This window comes from Pseudophryne corroboree, chromosome 8, assembly GCF_028390025.1.
Source record: "Pseudophryne corroboree isolate aPseCor3 chromosome 8, aPseCor3.hap2, whole genome shotgun sequence".
NCBI lineage: Eukaryota > Metazoa > Chordata > Amphibia > Anura > Myobatrachidae > Pseudophryne > Pseudophryne corroboree.
In genome coordinates this window covers 53,303,544-53,322,330 of record NC_086451.1, presented here as the reverse complement: position 1 = coordinate 53,322,330, position 18,787 = coordinate 53,303,544, and the positions used below count along the sequence as shown (strand labels likewise).

Here is an 18,787-nt window from a genome sequence, read left to right as displayed (position 1 = left end):
AACCCTCTGACCCATCCCTGAAAGGCATGAGGCGCCACTCTGGCAGCGGCCTTGACAGGGTTGGGGCAGGAAGTTTGACCTGGCGGGAAGGGTTAAGGTATAGGGTAGCCAGGAAAGTGGGAGGGGATAGACCAGATAGGGAATGTGTCCAACTGGTGCCCCCAGGGAACGTTCCTGCGCAACCGGTGTCGGTTGCCAGCGAAACCCCTTTGGACAGTAACCCGGAGACAGACCGTACCCTGAAGTGCCTGCTGACACAGAGCTTACCCTGGTCTGGAATGTCGGATGACGCCCAGACCAACTGTAAGGCTGGTGCCATGCGTTGGCAGCTGGGGCACTCCAGCGGTTGTGTTGTCTCTGGGCCTCTACCCATAGGAGAACCTTTACAGCAAGTTGCTGTGGACATAGCAGGTCCCTTGCCTGTGCTCAGTAGATCGGGGAAGACACGCAGCCTCCCTGTAGTGGATGCCACACAGGATCCAGAGGCTGGTGGTCTGGCCGCCATTACTAGAGCACAGGTAGCGGACGAGGAGGAAAGAGTAGGCCTAGGTGACAGGGTAGGTTTCCCGAGTCATAGGTCGACAGATGAGGATTGGAGGGCAGGTCTGACAGTTAGGGCAGACAGTTGCCAGATAGGTATGACGGAGGTGCAGTGCCTGGGGCACCATGTGGGAGGAGACAGGGGTAGGCCCAAACCAGAGGGGGTGGAGGCAACCAGAGGCTGTCTCCGACCCACATCACCCAGACCGGTACTGACCTTAGAACCTGTAAGGCCCTACGGACACGTTGTCATTGACTTTAGTCCTGTAGTGAAACCCTTGACAGAGATGGCTAGGAAGGGCATTCCCAAGTCAGTGGACTTTGCACCCGCTTGCGAGTTGGCATTCCAGTCATTGAAGGAGGCTCTGGTACCCGCTCCAGTGCTGATGACGCACATTCTTGACCAGGACTGTGCGTTACGAACTACTGCACCACTGCACGTACTGGGAGCAGTACCGAGCCAGAAAGAGCCATATGGGCAGGAGCACCCTGTGGCCTGTTTGAGCAGTATACTGCTATTGTGGGAGGTGGGGTATGCCACAATTGGGACACCGTGGGTGGAACTTGTGTGTAACTGGCCCCTCACCGTGGTGACTTACCACCCACCTGTTAGGTGGCTGCAACCTACCTTGGGGAAATTGGACAGACTGTTGCGGTGGAGCCTTGCTCTTCAGGTTTATGACTTTCATATTATCCACAAGCAAGGCAAGGCTCATAGCAATGCGGATGGACTGTCACGTCAGGAGGAGCCTGAACCCCCAAAGAACTCCCGGTAACCTCATTAAGGACTGCGGGACCAGGGACCAAATCGTTGGGATATGGGTCCCTGGTTGACCCGCTTGAATCGGGGGGAGGAGTGTGGCCGGAGAGACCCCAGCCCACGTGGACAATGGGTGCTGCAGCACTGAAGGGGTTAACCCCTAGTGCCCGGCGCCATGTTGCGGACAATAGGCGCTTGGCGTCACTGTTAAATGTACTTACGGCGCTGGGCGCAGACTGTTTAAAAATATGTTTAATGATGTGTCTTAACATGTCATATGTAGTGCTCTGTGCACAATTGCAGGAATGCATGTTTAAATGAATTTATATTTAAGATGTGGTCACCTGTATATTTAAAGGAAAATGCACTTACTATAGATGTCTGAATAATCATCTCCTGTCAGTAGGAAGTGGCATGCTAATGGCCCTGTCCTAGCAGAGAGGTGTGAATGATAATACCTTTTGATGTGTAAGTTCCTTAGAGAGATGTTACTCACAGCGATCTCCTTATCCCATATGTAAAGTAGTTCTGGACTTGGAACCTGTTTCATGTAATGATTTAATTGATATACGAACCCTGAATGGCAGATGCAGGAAGGAAGACTGTTTGTTTGTATTGTAGCCTTTCCTGTTGTAATCTCAAACACTGGGTTTGCCTGGAGATGTGACTGAGACAGAAACATTTCTATTTTGAAGCTATGTGATAAATCTATCAATAGTGAATGTTAATCTGATACCAAACATTGTCTGGGTGACAGGAAGGAGGATATTGTTTTATTGCACTTATCTCCTTTTGAAATGTAATTTATTTATTGGTATTTTGTAAAATAACCTGATTAGTTGGACAAGACAGGGAGGGCTTACCCCCCTGTGGTACTGTGTGGAAAACTGACATAAAAAAGAGACCTGCGTGCCTCCAGAGTTGTATTGTAGTTGTACCATCTTATTCTGCTGGAACATCTTGCTGTATGCTGTTGCCCCTAGCAATAGGGAAGAGTTCTCTTTAGAACTATTGAGCAAATAAATACCATTTGCCTCAAGAAGACCGCGTCATCTTGTGACCTACAGGGTTATGCCAAACCTAGCCCCGTCCTCCGGCTGTCCAGAGAAGCACCTAACGTCTCCAAGTTCCGCCTTCCGCCAGCTACCGGTAGAGGCCTAGCAAGTGGCTAGGTGTGGTAAGGCAGTGCGTTGGCACATACAAAGCAGAACCGTGGTTCCAAACGCCATGGCAGGTTAGGAGTTTGGTGGTGGCAGCATAAACCCGCCCACAACGCAGTGGGTGGAGTCAGTAACAGGCGGTTACTGACGGTAAGCGGGAATCCCCTATGTGGTCAGGCCTCGTGTGACCTAACCCTCCATTCTGTGCACAGGAGACGGGACGCGAAAGCGGCGAGTGCTTTCGTACGGAACCGTCCTGTCACACCTCCCAACTATTCTGAGGATAGATGCAGGACTCCGGCGCGGCGTGGAGTGTGGTTTCATGATAATGCCACGATCCTGAGCCACGCCCCTGATTTATGTCACTGTGGCCATGCCCCCAGTCTTTCTTGTCTCCTGTGAATAGACGCTGTGCGTGACAGGAACCTTCCAACTGCTCTCTGTAACTATGGGGTCTAATCATGAAGCAGTGATAAGAGCGGAGAAGTGAGCCAGTGGAGAAGTTGCACATGGCAAACAATCAGCATTGAAGTAACATTTATAATTTGCATACTATACTACTGCACTGATTGGTTGCCATGGGCAACTTTTCCACAGGCTCACTTCTACACTCTTTTCACTGCTTCCTGAATAGACCCCTAGATGTTATAGCACCTTGGGATAGAGCACAGGTTCTCAAACTCAGTCCTCAGGATCCCACACGGTTCATATTTTGCAGGTCACCTGTACATTTTTAAAATGTGACAGTTGGTGATACACAGTGCAGCTGCCGGGTGACATGGAAAACGTGAACCGTGTGGGGTCCTGAGGACCGAGTATGAGAACCACTGGGATAGAGCACCCATGCTCCTCACTATGTAAACATTATTTAGGAATAAAAGAAAAGAGCTGAACAGGGCCCGGGATCTGGGGTAGCATGACCGAATCCATAAGTGTCGCCACAACCCCTCCAAAATTCGCTGCAAATGGGGCATTTGCCCCCCTCAGCAGCACTACAAAGGGGGGCGTCTGTCCCTCTAAGTAGAAAAATACCACCCAAGTGGATGCTGCCTATGAGAGGCCTGGGCCCCAGTGATATACACCCTGGAAGCACAGACTCACCTTTGTGGGTACGAGGTAACTCTCTTCCCAAGGCACCATCTCCGTACTGGTGTTGGCTGAGATGTGGTGTCAGGCAGGGGTCATGGTGCATGGGCAAGGCAGCTGCAGCACAGTTCTCACCACCAAGTCTCGCGAGAGTACCCATGACGTCACTTCCGGACCATGAGACAGAAAGTGAGAGCAGCAAAATGGCGTCCAGCTGCAGTTGACCCTGGGCCCCTCCAACAAGCCCGTGTCTGGGTAATTAGTACTTGTCCCCCTCTCTTGGTGACCTTGGTTCCCCATCCCCCTCCTACTGTCCTAGTCTGTAGTTTTTGTGCTACAGTATGTTCCTATCTATATACATTGACATTATATTGAACTCATATCTTATTCCGTATATGATGCTGCAAAACATCTGCTTCAACCTATCATTTTATAAAATGGCATGCTAAAAGCTATCTCAAATTGGTTGCTATGGTTTTTCACTGCTTGGAACACCAACCCCACAAGTCCTATAACACTTGGATAACAGATAAGTGAATACTGATATATATAGTACCAAACCGCCTTCCAGGTGCTTATGTATACTCTAAGTTGTTCAGAAAACTCCTATAAGGTTTTTACAAAACACCAACATTGTAATTTATGCCATTCTAAAGGTTCCCAGGAGTCAAAGCATTTCCGTGCGCTTGTCTAGTTGAGACAATTTTCCCGTAGATGCTTCAATGGCCGGATAACGAAGAGTGTCAGATGAAATGATCTACAGTGATAATTCTCCTCCCATAATCCACCTCAAACCCCACTTGTCTAAAATAATAATACATATCTCTTTCCCTCATCTGTGATTCTTTTGTAGCGTCATCCAGCGACAGAATAAAAGTCCTTTTCGGACAACTTCCTCAGACAGAGGAGTAATCGAGAAGCTACAGAAGAGAAGAAGAAGACTGTTGTGGACAATAAATAAGGTACTATAAAGTTTTATTTCAAATTCACTGTATTATGGAATCACACCCTTGGTCTTCATAACAGTGTACATATCTCTAACCTACAGAGCTTTCAATCTAGTTTTCATGCCAAAGACACAAAAAGACTAAACAATTACTGCAAAATGAATGTGGTTTCTCCTATTTAAACCAAGAAACCCCCCACCGTTGCCGATACAGGGTAATTGAAATCTTTCTTTACATGATAGAAGGGAAAACAAATAATACTGTGCTGGGGTATTAGTTTGTTACAATCATTGCAAGAGGAGTATGTAGAAACAGAATTATATGACCCCGAGTGGGTGCTATTACGTAGCATTAGGGACCGCCAGTAACAGACGCCTTGACGCGGCCTGGCGCCTGATCATATATTTGCAAATATATGCAAACTAAGATCTCTGTATTTCTATTATCATGTAGTATTCAAATCTCATTGCTGGTCCTTTGCAGTGTGCTGGGTGGAATATTTTTCCTTTTTATTCTTGAAACAGTAAGACACTATCAACGGGAACAGTGGCCCTCATTCCGAGTCGTTCGCTCGGTAATTTTCTTCGCATCGCAGTGAAATTCCGATTAGTACGCATGCGCAATATTCGCACTGCGACTGCGCCAAGTAATTTTACAATGAAGATAGTATTTTTACTCACGGCTTTTTCTTCGCTCTGGCGAACGTAGTGTGATTGACAGGAAATGGGTGTTACTTGGCGGAAACACAGCGTTTTCGGGGCGTGTGGATAAAAACGCTACCGTTTCCGGAAAAAACGCAGGAGTGGCCGGAGAAACGGGGGAGTGTCTGGGCGAACGCTGGGTGTGTTTATGACGTCAAACCAGGAACGACAAGCACTGAACTGAACGCAGATGCCGAGTAAGTCTGAAGCTACTCTGAAACTGCTAAGTAGTTTGTAATCGCAATATTGCGAATACATCGGTCGCAATTTTAAGAAGCTAAGATACACTCCCAGTAGGCGTAGGCTTAGCGTGAGCAACTCTGCTAAATTCGCCTTGCGAGCGATCAACTCGGAATGAGGGCCCGTGTCTTTAATACTAAATGTTTTTAAATAAACTGGGGTTTTATCATTAAATCTTGGGACTGATTTGGATGTACAAGTTTGAGACGCTCTCATACATATATGAATGGATAAAAGTCAGGGGGACATTTTCTATAGATCTTCTGAAGATCAAATTATTAATAAAGTATTCAGACAAAAATGAATGAGCAATGCTCTGCAAAAATTTTCAGATTCATGAATTGAAACAAACCCCCCCCCCCCCCCAAAAAAAATCACCTTTTTTTCTCCACCTGAGAGAAAAAGTCATAATTATGAATTTGACAAAATATATTATTATTTTTTCCCATTGGGGAACAATTTCTTTTTTGGCAAACTTCCTTCGCCGAGTATTTTCTACTAATAAGGCAGCATCCCAATGTGTTAGCATAACTGTATTGATAGGAATCACTTTAAAGATGAAACAAACCAAGAAATCTTCTGCCATGTTCAACTCTGTCATCCTTTATTTTACATTATATTGGTTGTTTATAACAATTTGTTGACTAACAATCATAATTCCATTTTCTGTACTGTAAATGTGCTTTTTATAAAATGTCATGCCCGTTAGCAAAAGGAAATCGGTATTACACTTAAACTAATAATAATAACTCTTCACTAATATGCAAATAAGTAAAAAACTAATTTAGGGTTTGTCTTAGTCTAAATAACATTTTTTTAACCCCATAAATTAAAATGTATGCATTTGCATGTATGTACTGTATATAGTTGTTTCGGTTTCCTCATCTACACATTTACATTTTAAAACACTCTCGCCCAACACCGAGAATGCTTCACCCTCTGCAGCTATATATTTTTCATGCAATAGATTAATTTACATTCAATAAGAGTCTTCATCTTTTCCTGGAGAAATGTGAACAGAATGGGGACTGCAGAATGTAAAGACTGAAATAAAAAGACTTTAAAGTTTAAATATTTTTTTCTTTAGAGCATACATTTTTCAGCCACGTGTTTATATCATTAGGCAAAATACTAATGATACATGGAATCATTATAACAAGAAAAATAAGGAGCCCTTAGCGCTGTCATATAGAGATCCATTATAATAGGGTACAAAAAAACTAAAGAAGATTATCCCTGTTTATACACTCATATCTTTTAATATAAATTACTAAAATTCAATAAAGAAAATTAAGCATTATTACTAGTACACTCCGAGGTTCTGCTCACACCTTTCTTAAAGTCTGGGAACCTGGACTTCTTACTTTAATATCACCACTACATTTGCATGATTTGTTCCTTGCCCTCTCCCTCCACTTAAAAACATAACCTATTGATGATTTCTTACATTTCTCTACTTGTTCATTGGACCGGTCAGGTTATCTTTTCCTATATCCCCTTTAATCCCCCTTTTCACACCCTTCTCCGCATTCCTGTCTGTTTCCTCTCTTCTCTTTCATTCTCACTCTTCTTCTTTGCTCTCCTTTACTTGTATTGATTCTGTGTTTCCCCCCCAAAAATCACATGTCTACATAGTTTTCTTTTTTTTATTGACTTCTCCAACAGATATATATATATATATATATATATATATATATATATACATATTTTGCTACTATTACAGTTCTGTTGTTATAATTCATGATGTAATTTTATTGGATGTCATCTTGAGACCTCTGCGTAGGTCACTTTTTTGTTTTGTTTTTGTGCATCATCTCGCTAATAAAATTATCTTAAAAAAAAGAAAAGAAAAGTAAACATTAAAGTTTTCTGAAAGGGACAGCGCCATATTGTTTGTAAACCTAAGGAGAGCTGACAATTCTAAATTTGTTAAACATACATATTTATTTAAGAAAAATAATCAAATTTTAATCTAACAGATTATTCTTAGTATGGTCTGCACACATTATGTCACCTTCCCAGCTATTGCTGAGTTGCGGAGAAAAGGAAGGTACTGTTAGCAGCTGAGCTTGTAAAGGATCACATATCACATCATACCTAAAGAAATCAAATATGACAGCAGCTGCAATCACATAGTCCAGGGGCGGCCAGACTTTTGGAGTTGGCGATCTACTTTGAAAGCTAAAAAGCTTTTGTGATCTACCTAGGAGGATTAATAGCGCGCGCCGCAGGCGACAAAAAAGGGGCGTGGCATAACAAAAAGTGGGCGTGGTATAACAAAAAGTGGGCGTGGTATAACAAAAAAAAGGGACGTAGCCTTGCTGCACAGAGTGTAATGACTGCCTCACACGAAATAACACATTGGACCCCACAGGTAAAAACCTCAAACACATATGCCCCCACAGTGCCAGATACACGTGCCCCCACAGTGCCATGTGCCCACAGTGCCAGATATGCCCCCACAGTGTCAGATACAGATATGCCCCCACAGTGCCATGTGCCCACAGTGCTAGATATGCCCCCACAGCGCCAGATTACAGATATGCCCCCACAGTGCCATGTGCCCACAGTGCCAGATATGCCCCCACAGTGCCAGATATGCCCCCACAGTGCCATGTGCCCACAGTGCCAGATATGCCCCCACAGTGCCAGATATGCCCCCACAGTGCCAGATATGCCCCCACAGTGCCATGTGCCCACAGTGCCAGATATGCCCTCACAGTGCCATGTGCCCACAGTGCCAGATATGCCCCCACAGTGCCAGATACAGATATGCCCCCACAGTGCCATGTGCCCACAGTGCCAGATATGCCCCCACAGTGCCAGATTACAGATATGCCCCCACAGTGCCATGTGCCCACAGTGCCAGATATGCCCCCACAGTGCCATGTGCCCACAGTGCCAGATATGCCCTCACAGTGCCATGTGCCCACAGTGCCAGATATGCCCCCACAGTGCCAGATACAGATATGCCCCCACAGTGCCATGTGCCCACAGTGCCAGATATGCCCCCACAGCACCAGATTACAGATATGCCCCACAGTGCCATGTACCCACAGTGCCAGATATGCCCCCACAGTGCCAGATATGCCCCCACAGTGCCAGATATGCCCCCACAGTGCCATGTGCCCGCAGAGCCAGATATGCCCCCAGTGCCACATATGACCCCACAGTGCCAGATATGCCCCACATTGCCAGATATGCCCCCACTGAGCCATGTGCCCACAATGCCAGATATGCCCCCATAGTAAAGCTCACCGGAGTGGAGAGCGCAGCGCGCGCTTCTCCTGTCTTCTGCCCTGCTTCTCAGTCTAATCTCTGGCGGTGACGGCAGCGTGTATAGCTCAAATCAGGCGCCGGTCCGCGAGCTCTCATTGGCTAACGAACCGGCACCTGATTGAGCTATACACTCTGCCGTCACTGAGGAGGCATAGCGGCAGGCAGGAGAGGCGCGGCTTCGGGTGGCTGGGCGGCGGATCGCGATCGACTGGTCGCATGTCCGCGATCGACCAGTCGATCGCGATCGACTGTTTGGCCACCCCTGACATAGTCTTAGACAGGCATGTCCAAACTGTGGCCCTCCAGCTGCTGTGAAACTACATATCCCAGCATGTCCTGACACAGTTTTGCTGTCAGAGAATGCTAAAGCTGTGTCAGGGCATGCTGGGATGTGTAGTTTCTCAACAGCTGGAGGGCCGCAGTTTGGACATGCCTGGTCTAAGAATATAATTCTGTTCAAATATTTATGGTCTTAAACATACAGATAGCATGTATTCAATTGTGTATATAAAGTGTAAATATATTTTCAATAATATATGCTAGGCAGCTTTGTGTGTAATATATGAGGGGTGGGGGGGGGGTGCTTGGATGAGACTTGTAGTTCCACACAGAAAAAAAAGAGAAAATACATGTGCACACTAAATACTAAGCACTGCTAATCAGAATAATTATAATATAGTCTGCAATATATATAACAGAGTAAATTGTCAAACTGACTCATTACATGCCGCCTGGCTGCCGCTGTGTGCCGCCGCCGAGGAGAGGATGCGCACCGGATACGGGGGGAGGGGGGGGGGAGGAGGAGGAGGGGGGGTGGAGGAGGGAGCCGCAGCAGCGCTATGTCATTGGTAGAAGCGCTGCTGCTGCTGGCCCTCTCCTTTACCATGCGCATCCCAGCATTCACAGCGGCGGAGGGCAGCCTAATTCTTGTGACCTCCTTAGACAGAAGAAATTGGGGAGGTAGGTCCACTGGTTTTTACTAGGAAGTGATATTCATTGAAGGCGGAACATCATAAACAAATATTGTATAGTCATTGTATAACATCATATTATAGAACACTAAAGAGAAATGATATCCTCAACCAGTGGTGCCCAGTGGTGCTTCAGTATGCCGGCTGTCAGGATCTCGGCGCACAGTATACCGGCGGGATCCCGACAGCCGGCATACCGAAACTTATTCTCCCTCGTGGGGGTCCACGACCCCCCTGGAGGGAGAATAAAATAGCGTGTCGCGCATAGCGCGCCACCGTGTCCGCAGCGTGGCGAGCGCAGCGAGCCCGCAAGGGGCTCATTTGCGCTCGCCACACTGTCGGTATGCCGGCGGTCGGGCTCCCGGCGCCGGTATGCTGGTCGCCGGGAGCCCGACCCCGGCATACCATACTACACCATGTGTGACTGTGTGATTGAGATTTCCATATACTGTACGTGAGGATCTCTTGTGTCTTATTTCTACACAGTATAAAAGGTTTGTGCTATTTCTGATTTACATATATATGTGGATCCAGTGGTGCACGCGGGGGGGGATCTGAGTACCCAGAAACTCCCCCTGATGGATCAGATTCTTTTTTACAGAGACGGAGACAGCTGTGTCTCCGTCTCAAAATAAACCACGACCGCGATCGGAGAGCTTTGACAGGCATGGACGGGAGAGCTAGGGAGTTGCTGCACATGCTCATCCCACAGCTGCTCCTTCGTCCTCACAATCTGAAATGCAGGGGCTGCCAGGTAATTATGTTTGTGTATGTGGTATGCTATGTATGAGTTTGCAATGTGTATTTATGTGTGTGGTGTATTATGTATGTGTGTGCAATGCTATGTATATGTGTGTGTGTATAGTATGTGTGTGTGTGTGGTATGCTATGTATGTGTGTGCAAAAGGTGTGTGGTATGCTATGTATATGTGTGTGTGTATGTATAGTATGTGTGTGTGTATGGTATGCTATGTATGTGTGTGCAATGTGTGCTAAGTATATGCCTGTGTGTGATGTCCTATAGATACAGTGTGTGTGTGTGTGTGTATAATATGTGTGTGGTGTGTTATGTATACTTATGTGTATGTCTGTGCAATGTGTGTGTGGTGTGCCATACAATGTATATGTGTGTGTGCTATTTATGTGTATGTATGCAATGTGTGTGGTGAGCTACAGTATGTATGTATGGTGTGCTATGTACACAGTATGTGTGTGTGCAATGTGTATGTGTGTGTGTGTGTGTGGTGTGCTATGCCTATGTGTGCAATACGGAACCCCCCCCTCAGTAAATCCTGCGTTAGCCTCTGGGATCCTGTGATGTATCTCTGCTCTGCATAATAGCACCTTAACCCATTAAACAAGACTTAACATATTCCAATTATTCTTGGATACAGGGACGGATGTTCTAAGTCTTAAAAAGAGAGATAAAGTGGCGAGAGATAAAGTACCAGCCAATCGGCTCCTAACTGCCATATTACAGGCTGTGTTTGAAAACTGACAATTATGGGGCTGATTGGTTACTACTTTATCTCTCTCCATGGCTTAGTAAATAGACCACAGTGTACCGACCAATCAGATCCTAATTGCCATGTTTCAGACTGTGGGGTCTATTTGCTAAGCCAGCGATAAAGTGGCGAGAGTTAAAGTATCAGCCAATTAGCTCATGGTACAGGCTATGTTTGAAAAATGACAATTAGGAGCTGATTGGTTGGTACTTTATCTCTCTCTCCACTTTAACTCTTTTACCTCCTCAGGTGGACTACCCCGTGGCTTATTGCTCAGTGACCCCTACGCTGACTGCAGGTCCCTTAATGTTGCAAACTCCAAACAGAATAAGGGGGACATTTATTAAGCAGTGATAAGAGCGGAGAAATTGCCAGTGGAGAAATTGCCCCATCAACCAATCAGCAGCTCTGTATAAGTGTATAGTATGCAAATTATAGATGTTACTTCAGTGCTGATTGGGTGCCATGGGCAACTTCTCCACTGGCTCACTTCTCCACTCATATCACTGCTTAGTAAATGTCCCTCTAAGTGTATTAGTTACAGATAGAACAAGCGTGCTATGGGTAAGCACAATCCAGGGGCTGTGATAGGGTAATTTGTGCAGAGGGAGCAGGCAGACCCCATCAGAGCCGTCTTAACAGCAGTGTAGGCCCCTGGGCACAGCAATGCACTGGGGCCCCTACCCACCCATCAGCGGTAGGGGTGGGGGGTGCTATCAGCAGCAGCTTTGATGTCCTGCAGGGGGGTAGAGGTGTTCTATCTGTCGCTCAGCATGAAGGACCTGGAGAAATAATTTCTGCTAATTACTCCTTTACTGCACAAATGGGGCGGGAAGGAGAGCACTAAACTGTAGAAGGGGACATTGTGCTGAATGAAGGGGCCCTGGTACATGACTTCCAGGGTGGTAGGGAGTGTTTAATACACAGAGGAGGTGAGGACAGTGGAGTGGGCTTAATATTCATAATTTTCCGGTGGTCAGGGCAGCTTGCTTGACTGCAGATATCTCCAGTTCCTGGAAATAGATTTCTTAGCTTTAATGGGATTAAAAAAACTAGAGAGTGCCACCTTTCAGGAAGTACTGGGGACTTGGGGATCAGAGTTCAGGAGCCAGAGCAATCCACCAACGAATATATAGAACTGCATATTAGGCGTGTGGAGCTGGAGCAGGGACCAGCTGCTTGAAGGCTGATATCTCTGGTTCTGGGCATAGTAGAGACAAGCTCCAGTGTCCACTGAAAGGGGAGAGTCAGATTTTGTAATATACCCTTAGAAAAACCCTAAGTCAGACAGAACCCAAGATATCTGGCTGGGAAGAGCAATTAACAGGCTTGGATGGGGACCACTGCTTTGAAGTCGGATATCTCCGGTTCCCCAGGGCCGATTTTCAAAAATCTGGTATCCCTGGAAAGAGGGGACCCTCAGCTATCAGTCTAGGGCCCTTATACTCCTGGGGCCCTTGGGCAAGAGCCCATTGAGTCCATATGAAAAGACGGCCCTGGACCCCATTACGGTGTGTGGGGAGATGACGAGATGTGGGAGCATGACCACACCCCATCGGGTTCTCCCTGCAGACTGGGACACGTCTATGTGCCCATACCGCCCCTATCCATCTGCTTGTGCAAGTAGCTGTCATCACTATCAGAGCGCCTGTTCCCCAGCCCTCTTCTTCTTAGTACAAGAGAGCAATATGAAATACATCGCACTACTGCGTATCTCACAATTCCTTTACACGCCCGTGACACTTTTATCCTAATTGCAACCATCCCACTTCCCCCCAAGTAGCCGCAAATGGAGATACAGCTTAGATGGGTATGACCCTGAATCACCAGCAGAAGCTGATAGTTGGGTGTGGAGGTTCCGACATGTGCACCATTGCCAAACATCGCGAGGTCATCCTCAGAATGGATTCGGATGTTGCTCTGAATCAGGCTCATGTGAAAGTGTCATTTATTTATTTTAACATCGTTTTATTGGGTAAAATAAGTAACAAAGGGGTCTATTTACTAAGCCTTGAATGGAGATAAAGTGGATGGAGATAAAGCACCAGCCAATCAGCTCCTAACTGCCATGTTACAGGCCGTCTCTGAAAAATTACAGGAGCTGATTGGCTGGTACTTTATCTCCGTCCACTTTATCTCCATCCAAGGCTTAGTAAATAGGGGGTCATTCGGAGTTGATCGTAGCTGTGCTAAATTTAGCACAGCTACGACCAATCACACTGACATGCGGGGGGACGCCCAGCACAGGGCTATCCCGCCCCACATGTCAGCGCCGCCCCCCCCCCCCCCCCCCCCGCAGAAGTGCAAATGCATCACACAGTGGCGATACCTTTGCACTTCAAGAGTAGCTCCCGACCAGCGCAGCTTTAGCATGCTGGCCGAGAGCTACTCGTCGCTCCCCGGCCCGCAGCGGCCCACCACCCCAACGGTCCGGCCACACCTGCGTTGGCCGGACCGCGCCCCCTAAATGGCGGCTTAACGGCGGCGTCCAGCCCAATCCCGCCCAGCGACCGCCTCTGCCTCAGAGGCGATCGCTAGGCAACGATGGCTGCCATGCACCACGCACTGCGGCACCAGCGCATGTGCAGTTCCGACCCGATCGCTGCGCTGTGAGAAACTGCAGTGAGCGATCGGGTCGGAATGACCCCCTAGGCCATAAGGTCTCATCCCTAATCTTCTATCAATGCAGAATTTCCAAAATCTCATGTATGTGGGGCAACAAGGGTGTTCATACAACAAGAATAGCAAAGTAACATAAGAACAAACCGAAAATAAATGAATAAACTAGGTATAAGAGCAAGAGAATGTAAAGCATAATATAAACAGGTTACTAAATTCTCTGGAGGTACACAAGCTTCCTGGCACCCCCAAAGCCCACCTTCCTTCATCTTGCTCCACCTATGACCTAATAATCGTCTGGATAGAACAGATATTATATGCTACTTTACATAATAAGGGACAAAACCACTGGCGTTTCTATCATGAGTGTGCGCACACACTGCACCCATGTTGTTTTAATACTTACCTTACAGGAGTCCCGCGCCGGGAGCTGTTTTCACAGCAGCTGCTGCAAAAATCACACCCAAAATGGCCGCTGTGCATGCCCAGTACGAAATTTGTCTCCAGGCTGTGGCGGGTGTGGGATGCAGTCAATTTACCTACAATCAAAATCCCGATGATCAAAATCCCGATAACCATTGACCGATGGTCAAAATCCCGACAAGGTCAATATCCCGACATGGTCAAAATACCAACATTTAAAATACCGACAAGTCAAAAAGTCGACATGAGTTTTTCATGAGTTTTTCATTGCAACCAACTTGTTCATACGTTACCATCCCAGTGGACCTGGAGAGGAAATATAATAGTGTGCCGAGCGCAGTGAGCTATGTGAGGGAACGCGGCACACTTATACGGTGTCCATGCTGACCTATGTCGACATACACACCAAAAAACAATTAAAAACTCTTGTCGAGTTTTTGACCTGTTGACATTTTAAATGTCGGTATTTTGACCTTGTCGGTAATTTAAAGGTCAGTATTTTGACCTTGTCAATATTTTGTCCTTGTCGGGATTTTGACCGTCGGGATTTTGATTGTAGGTATTTTATACTGATCCCACGGGCACCATGTTTCCGTAGACCTGCGCAGTAAACTCCAGCACAATGCAGCAGCCTACGGAGCCATGGTGAGGAGGAGGAGGAGGAAGGGCCCCTTTGTCTCTTAAAACGCCCCTGAACAAAACAGAAGGTAAGAAGGAAAATATAGGAAAAAGGAAGTATATTCAGCCATTTAGGGTCAAATGTAATACCGGCCGGCACGAGCCCAGTGAGATAATCACCAGATTTAAAGTCCAGCGAGATAATCACGAGATTTAAAGTGGCAATCAGTTTAAAAGCAAAACAAACCAGTTTTTCCTGTAAACTAATTGCTTCTTAATGTCTGTCTCATTGGAATTACACCGGCACCCGAAAATCACAGGCTATTAGATTTGTCCTGCAGTCTTCAGAGGGAATATCAGCTGTCTATACAGCAAGCAATCAGTTTCAAGCATCTTAATTATCTGTGTATGGGACGGGTAGGTACAGTACATCTGATTTCTCTATGTCAGGACACCAATACTTATAAAACATTAGCTTTCTGCTAAATCACCGCCTGGATTTTAAAATGACTTTTTAAACAACAGCCGCTCTTGGGAAGATTTAGCAAAGAGAGATAAGGGGCAGATGTACTAAAGCCTTGGAACATTATTGCATATATGATATGGGAATAAAACATGAGGGGTCTATTTATTAAGCCTTTGATGGAGATAAAGTGGAGAGAGATAAAGTACCAGCCAATCAGCTCCTAACTGCCATGTTACAGGCTGTGTTTGGAAAATGGCAGGAGCTCGTTGATTGATACTTTATCTCTCTCCACCGTATCACTGTCCAAGGCATAGTACATCTGCCCCAAGGCGGAGAGCAATAAAGCACCAACCAATAAGCTTCTAACTGTAATTTTTAAAACAGCCTTTAAAATGACAGTTACAGTAGGAGCTGATTGGTTAGTACTTTATCTCTCTCCATGGTTTGATAAATCTCCCCCAGAGTAACAGTTAGTAATAGAATGAGAGTTTTTCTTCCGGGAATCTAATGTCCACCCAACAAAACTGCATCACAGCAGCGTTAATGGGTCTTTCTGAAGAATGTAGAATTATAAATGCCAAAGGAAATAGGCCCGAATGTATATTAAGCCTTAAAAAGTGATAAAGTGGAGACGGATAAAGAGTGATAAAGTACCAGCCAATCAGCTCATTTTACAAACACAGCCTGTGACATGACAGTTGGGAGCTGATTGGCTGGTACTTTATCACTTTTTATCCATCTCCACTTTATCACTTTTTAAGGCTTAATACATTTGGGCCATAATCTTATCCCAGAATGAACTGATTTGGGGATAAGATTATTGCTAAATGGGGTCATTCCGAGTTGATCGTAGCTGTGCTAAATTTAGCACAGCTACGATCATCCACACTGACATGCGGGGGGACGCCCAGCACAGGGCTAGTCCGCCCCGCATGTCAGTCCCTGCTCCTTCGCTGAAGTACAAAAGCATCGCACAGCGGCGATGCTTTTGCACTTCAGGAGTAGCTCCTGGCCAGCGCAGCTTTTGCGCGCTGGCCGGGAGCTACTTGTCGCTGCCCGGCTCGCATCGGCTGCGTGTGACATCACGCAGCCGCTGCGGCCCGCCCCCCGCACAGTCTGGCCACGCCTGCGTTGGCTGGACCGCGCACACAAAACGGCGGCCGTGCCGCCCCATCCCACCCAGCGACCGCCTCTGCCTGTCAATCAGGCAGAGGCGATCGCTAGGCAATGACAGCCGTAAACTGCGATAAACTGCAGCGATCGATCAGGTCAGAATGACCCCCAAAATCCGCTTTAGAATGATAACATTTTAGGCCCCCTCCCGACCGCCCTGCTACCCTGCGCCTCTTCTGACTCTACGCAAAGTTAGTGATTCATAGCAGAATGTAACTTTTTCATAGTTGCCTCGTAATGTAAAAAGTAATTTGTCAGAACTCATATTGGCATTGCACACCCAACATCCAATATAGAAGCATCCAGATACTTTTTAGCACAGCTACGATCAACTCGGAATGACCCCCATCTCACCCTACATATAACAGCTTTCAGACATGTATTACTATGGATTGCAAGTTTTCTTTTTTCAAGATCCTATAAACGGCATATCCGGCAGCCAATCAGTTCTCACTGCTGAGTGCAAATGTTGTCATCCGAGAAAGATATGATTTAAGTACAAGCTACAAGCAGGATAATGGAATAATGAAATCACATCCTATTATTCCAGGTGAACGAGCAGCGAGATATATACTTCTGTGCGCTGGAAAGAAATCCCAGGGAACTGTCACATTATCAAGCCAGCAACGGCATTTACTGTCATATCCATATAACTCATCTATCTGCCTCATCCATCTCGCATGCCATGTATCTTCACCGACTCGCCAGACAGTGTCATACTGCGCTTTTCATGCTTCATCCTGAATGTTTCTTCACGTTACTTGGGGATATAAAGTTTTGGTTGCGAACTTTTTGCTGCACAAATTACATATGTACCTTACAGTGACGTGCGGTTCAGCGCACATCCCTGGTACCTTATCATTTAGCCCTCTCCTCAATTATAAATTATTTTAAATAATTCTCATTTAAATTCAGCAGGGAAAAAAAGGGTCAGGAAACGGGGGCACAGTAACGTAAAAAAACAGAAGGTAAGGGGGAGGTGCTATGCAAAGTACAATACCCAACATGCACAGGGGGAGAAATAGCAAACATTTGAGAGAGATAGAGTGGAGAAGTTGCCCATAGCAACCACAGAGCTCCTATAGAACGTGCTAGATAAATGATAGCTATAAGCTGATTGGTCGCTTGGTTTGATCCATCTCTCCTACAGAGCGGTTACAGGAGTATTCATATTATGTCAATAAATTGTTTTGGATGTATTATGAGGTAGGGAAGGCGATCGGTACCCATGCCATTGATGGTTGCCAATTTCAGCTGGAACCATCGATGGTTATAAACTATGTGGTCATCTACCATCGATGGTTTCTGCTATGGAAGTCAGAAGAAACAAACAATCAGCGGGCAAAAGCTTCCTCTGCCATGCGTGGCATGGTGCCACCGGTGGCCAGTTCAGTTTATGGAATGATGCTGAACAGCTGAGAGGGAGGAGACAGAATCAACTCCTCTGTGATAGGCTGACCACACAGCACAGTAGTGCACTTTATATATGTTACACCACACAGTAATGCCCCTTATTCACATTAAAAAAAGGGTTGTGTTCTTGCTGGGAAGGCACATCACAAAGTAGTGCAACCCTATTCACATTATATCACACGATAGTGGGGTCTATTCAGACCTGGATGTAGCCACGCGTTCGCACACATGGACTGCGTCCAGGGGATCTGCGCACTGGCCTGAGTACGCGACACTTCACCATGCGGTTGCATCCTTCCTATGGGCTACACTTCGCATTTGTAGCTAGCAGAGGGTTCCCCTGGACCCTCCCTGGAAGTGGCTGCTATGCATGCGCGATCAGTGTGGACTGTGCATGATGCAGAGCAGCCTCGGCACTAAACTCGGCACATCGCAGGGGCGGGCTCCTTTTAAAGCTCCTGTCCACTGCCTGTGCCGGATGATACATCTGGCCGATGTGATTGCATTCTGCAATACGGTCCCGGGCGCTAGTAACGCACCCAGATCACATTGCAAATGCGATGAATAATAAATGGGCCCCTAACAGAGATGACTAGGCTACAGATAAACAAAAAATGTGGGACTGAAGTATGGGGCAGATGTATTAAGCCCGGAGAAGTGATAAAGAAGCGAAAAGTGGAAGGTGATAATGCACCAGCCAATCATTACGGGCTTAAAAAATGACAGTTAGGAGCTGATTGGCTGGAGCATTATCACCTTCCACTTATCACTTCTTTATCACTGTTTTATCACTTCTCCAGGCTTAATACATCTGCACCATAGTGTGTGCTTCTATGCTGTGACCTGGACAATCATCTGTGGAGTTGTGTTGGTGACTGTCTTACCT

General features: G+C 46.4%; 1 long non-coding RNA gene across 1 annotated transcript in view; it reads right to left on the bottom strand.

The window, feature by feature from the left end:
• Window positions 1–18,787, bottom strand: part of LOC134948428 (uncharacterized) — a 60,700-nt gene that overhangs the window by 17,356 nt on the left and 24,557 nt on the right. The gene's annotated exons all lie outside the window — the stretch shown is intronic.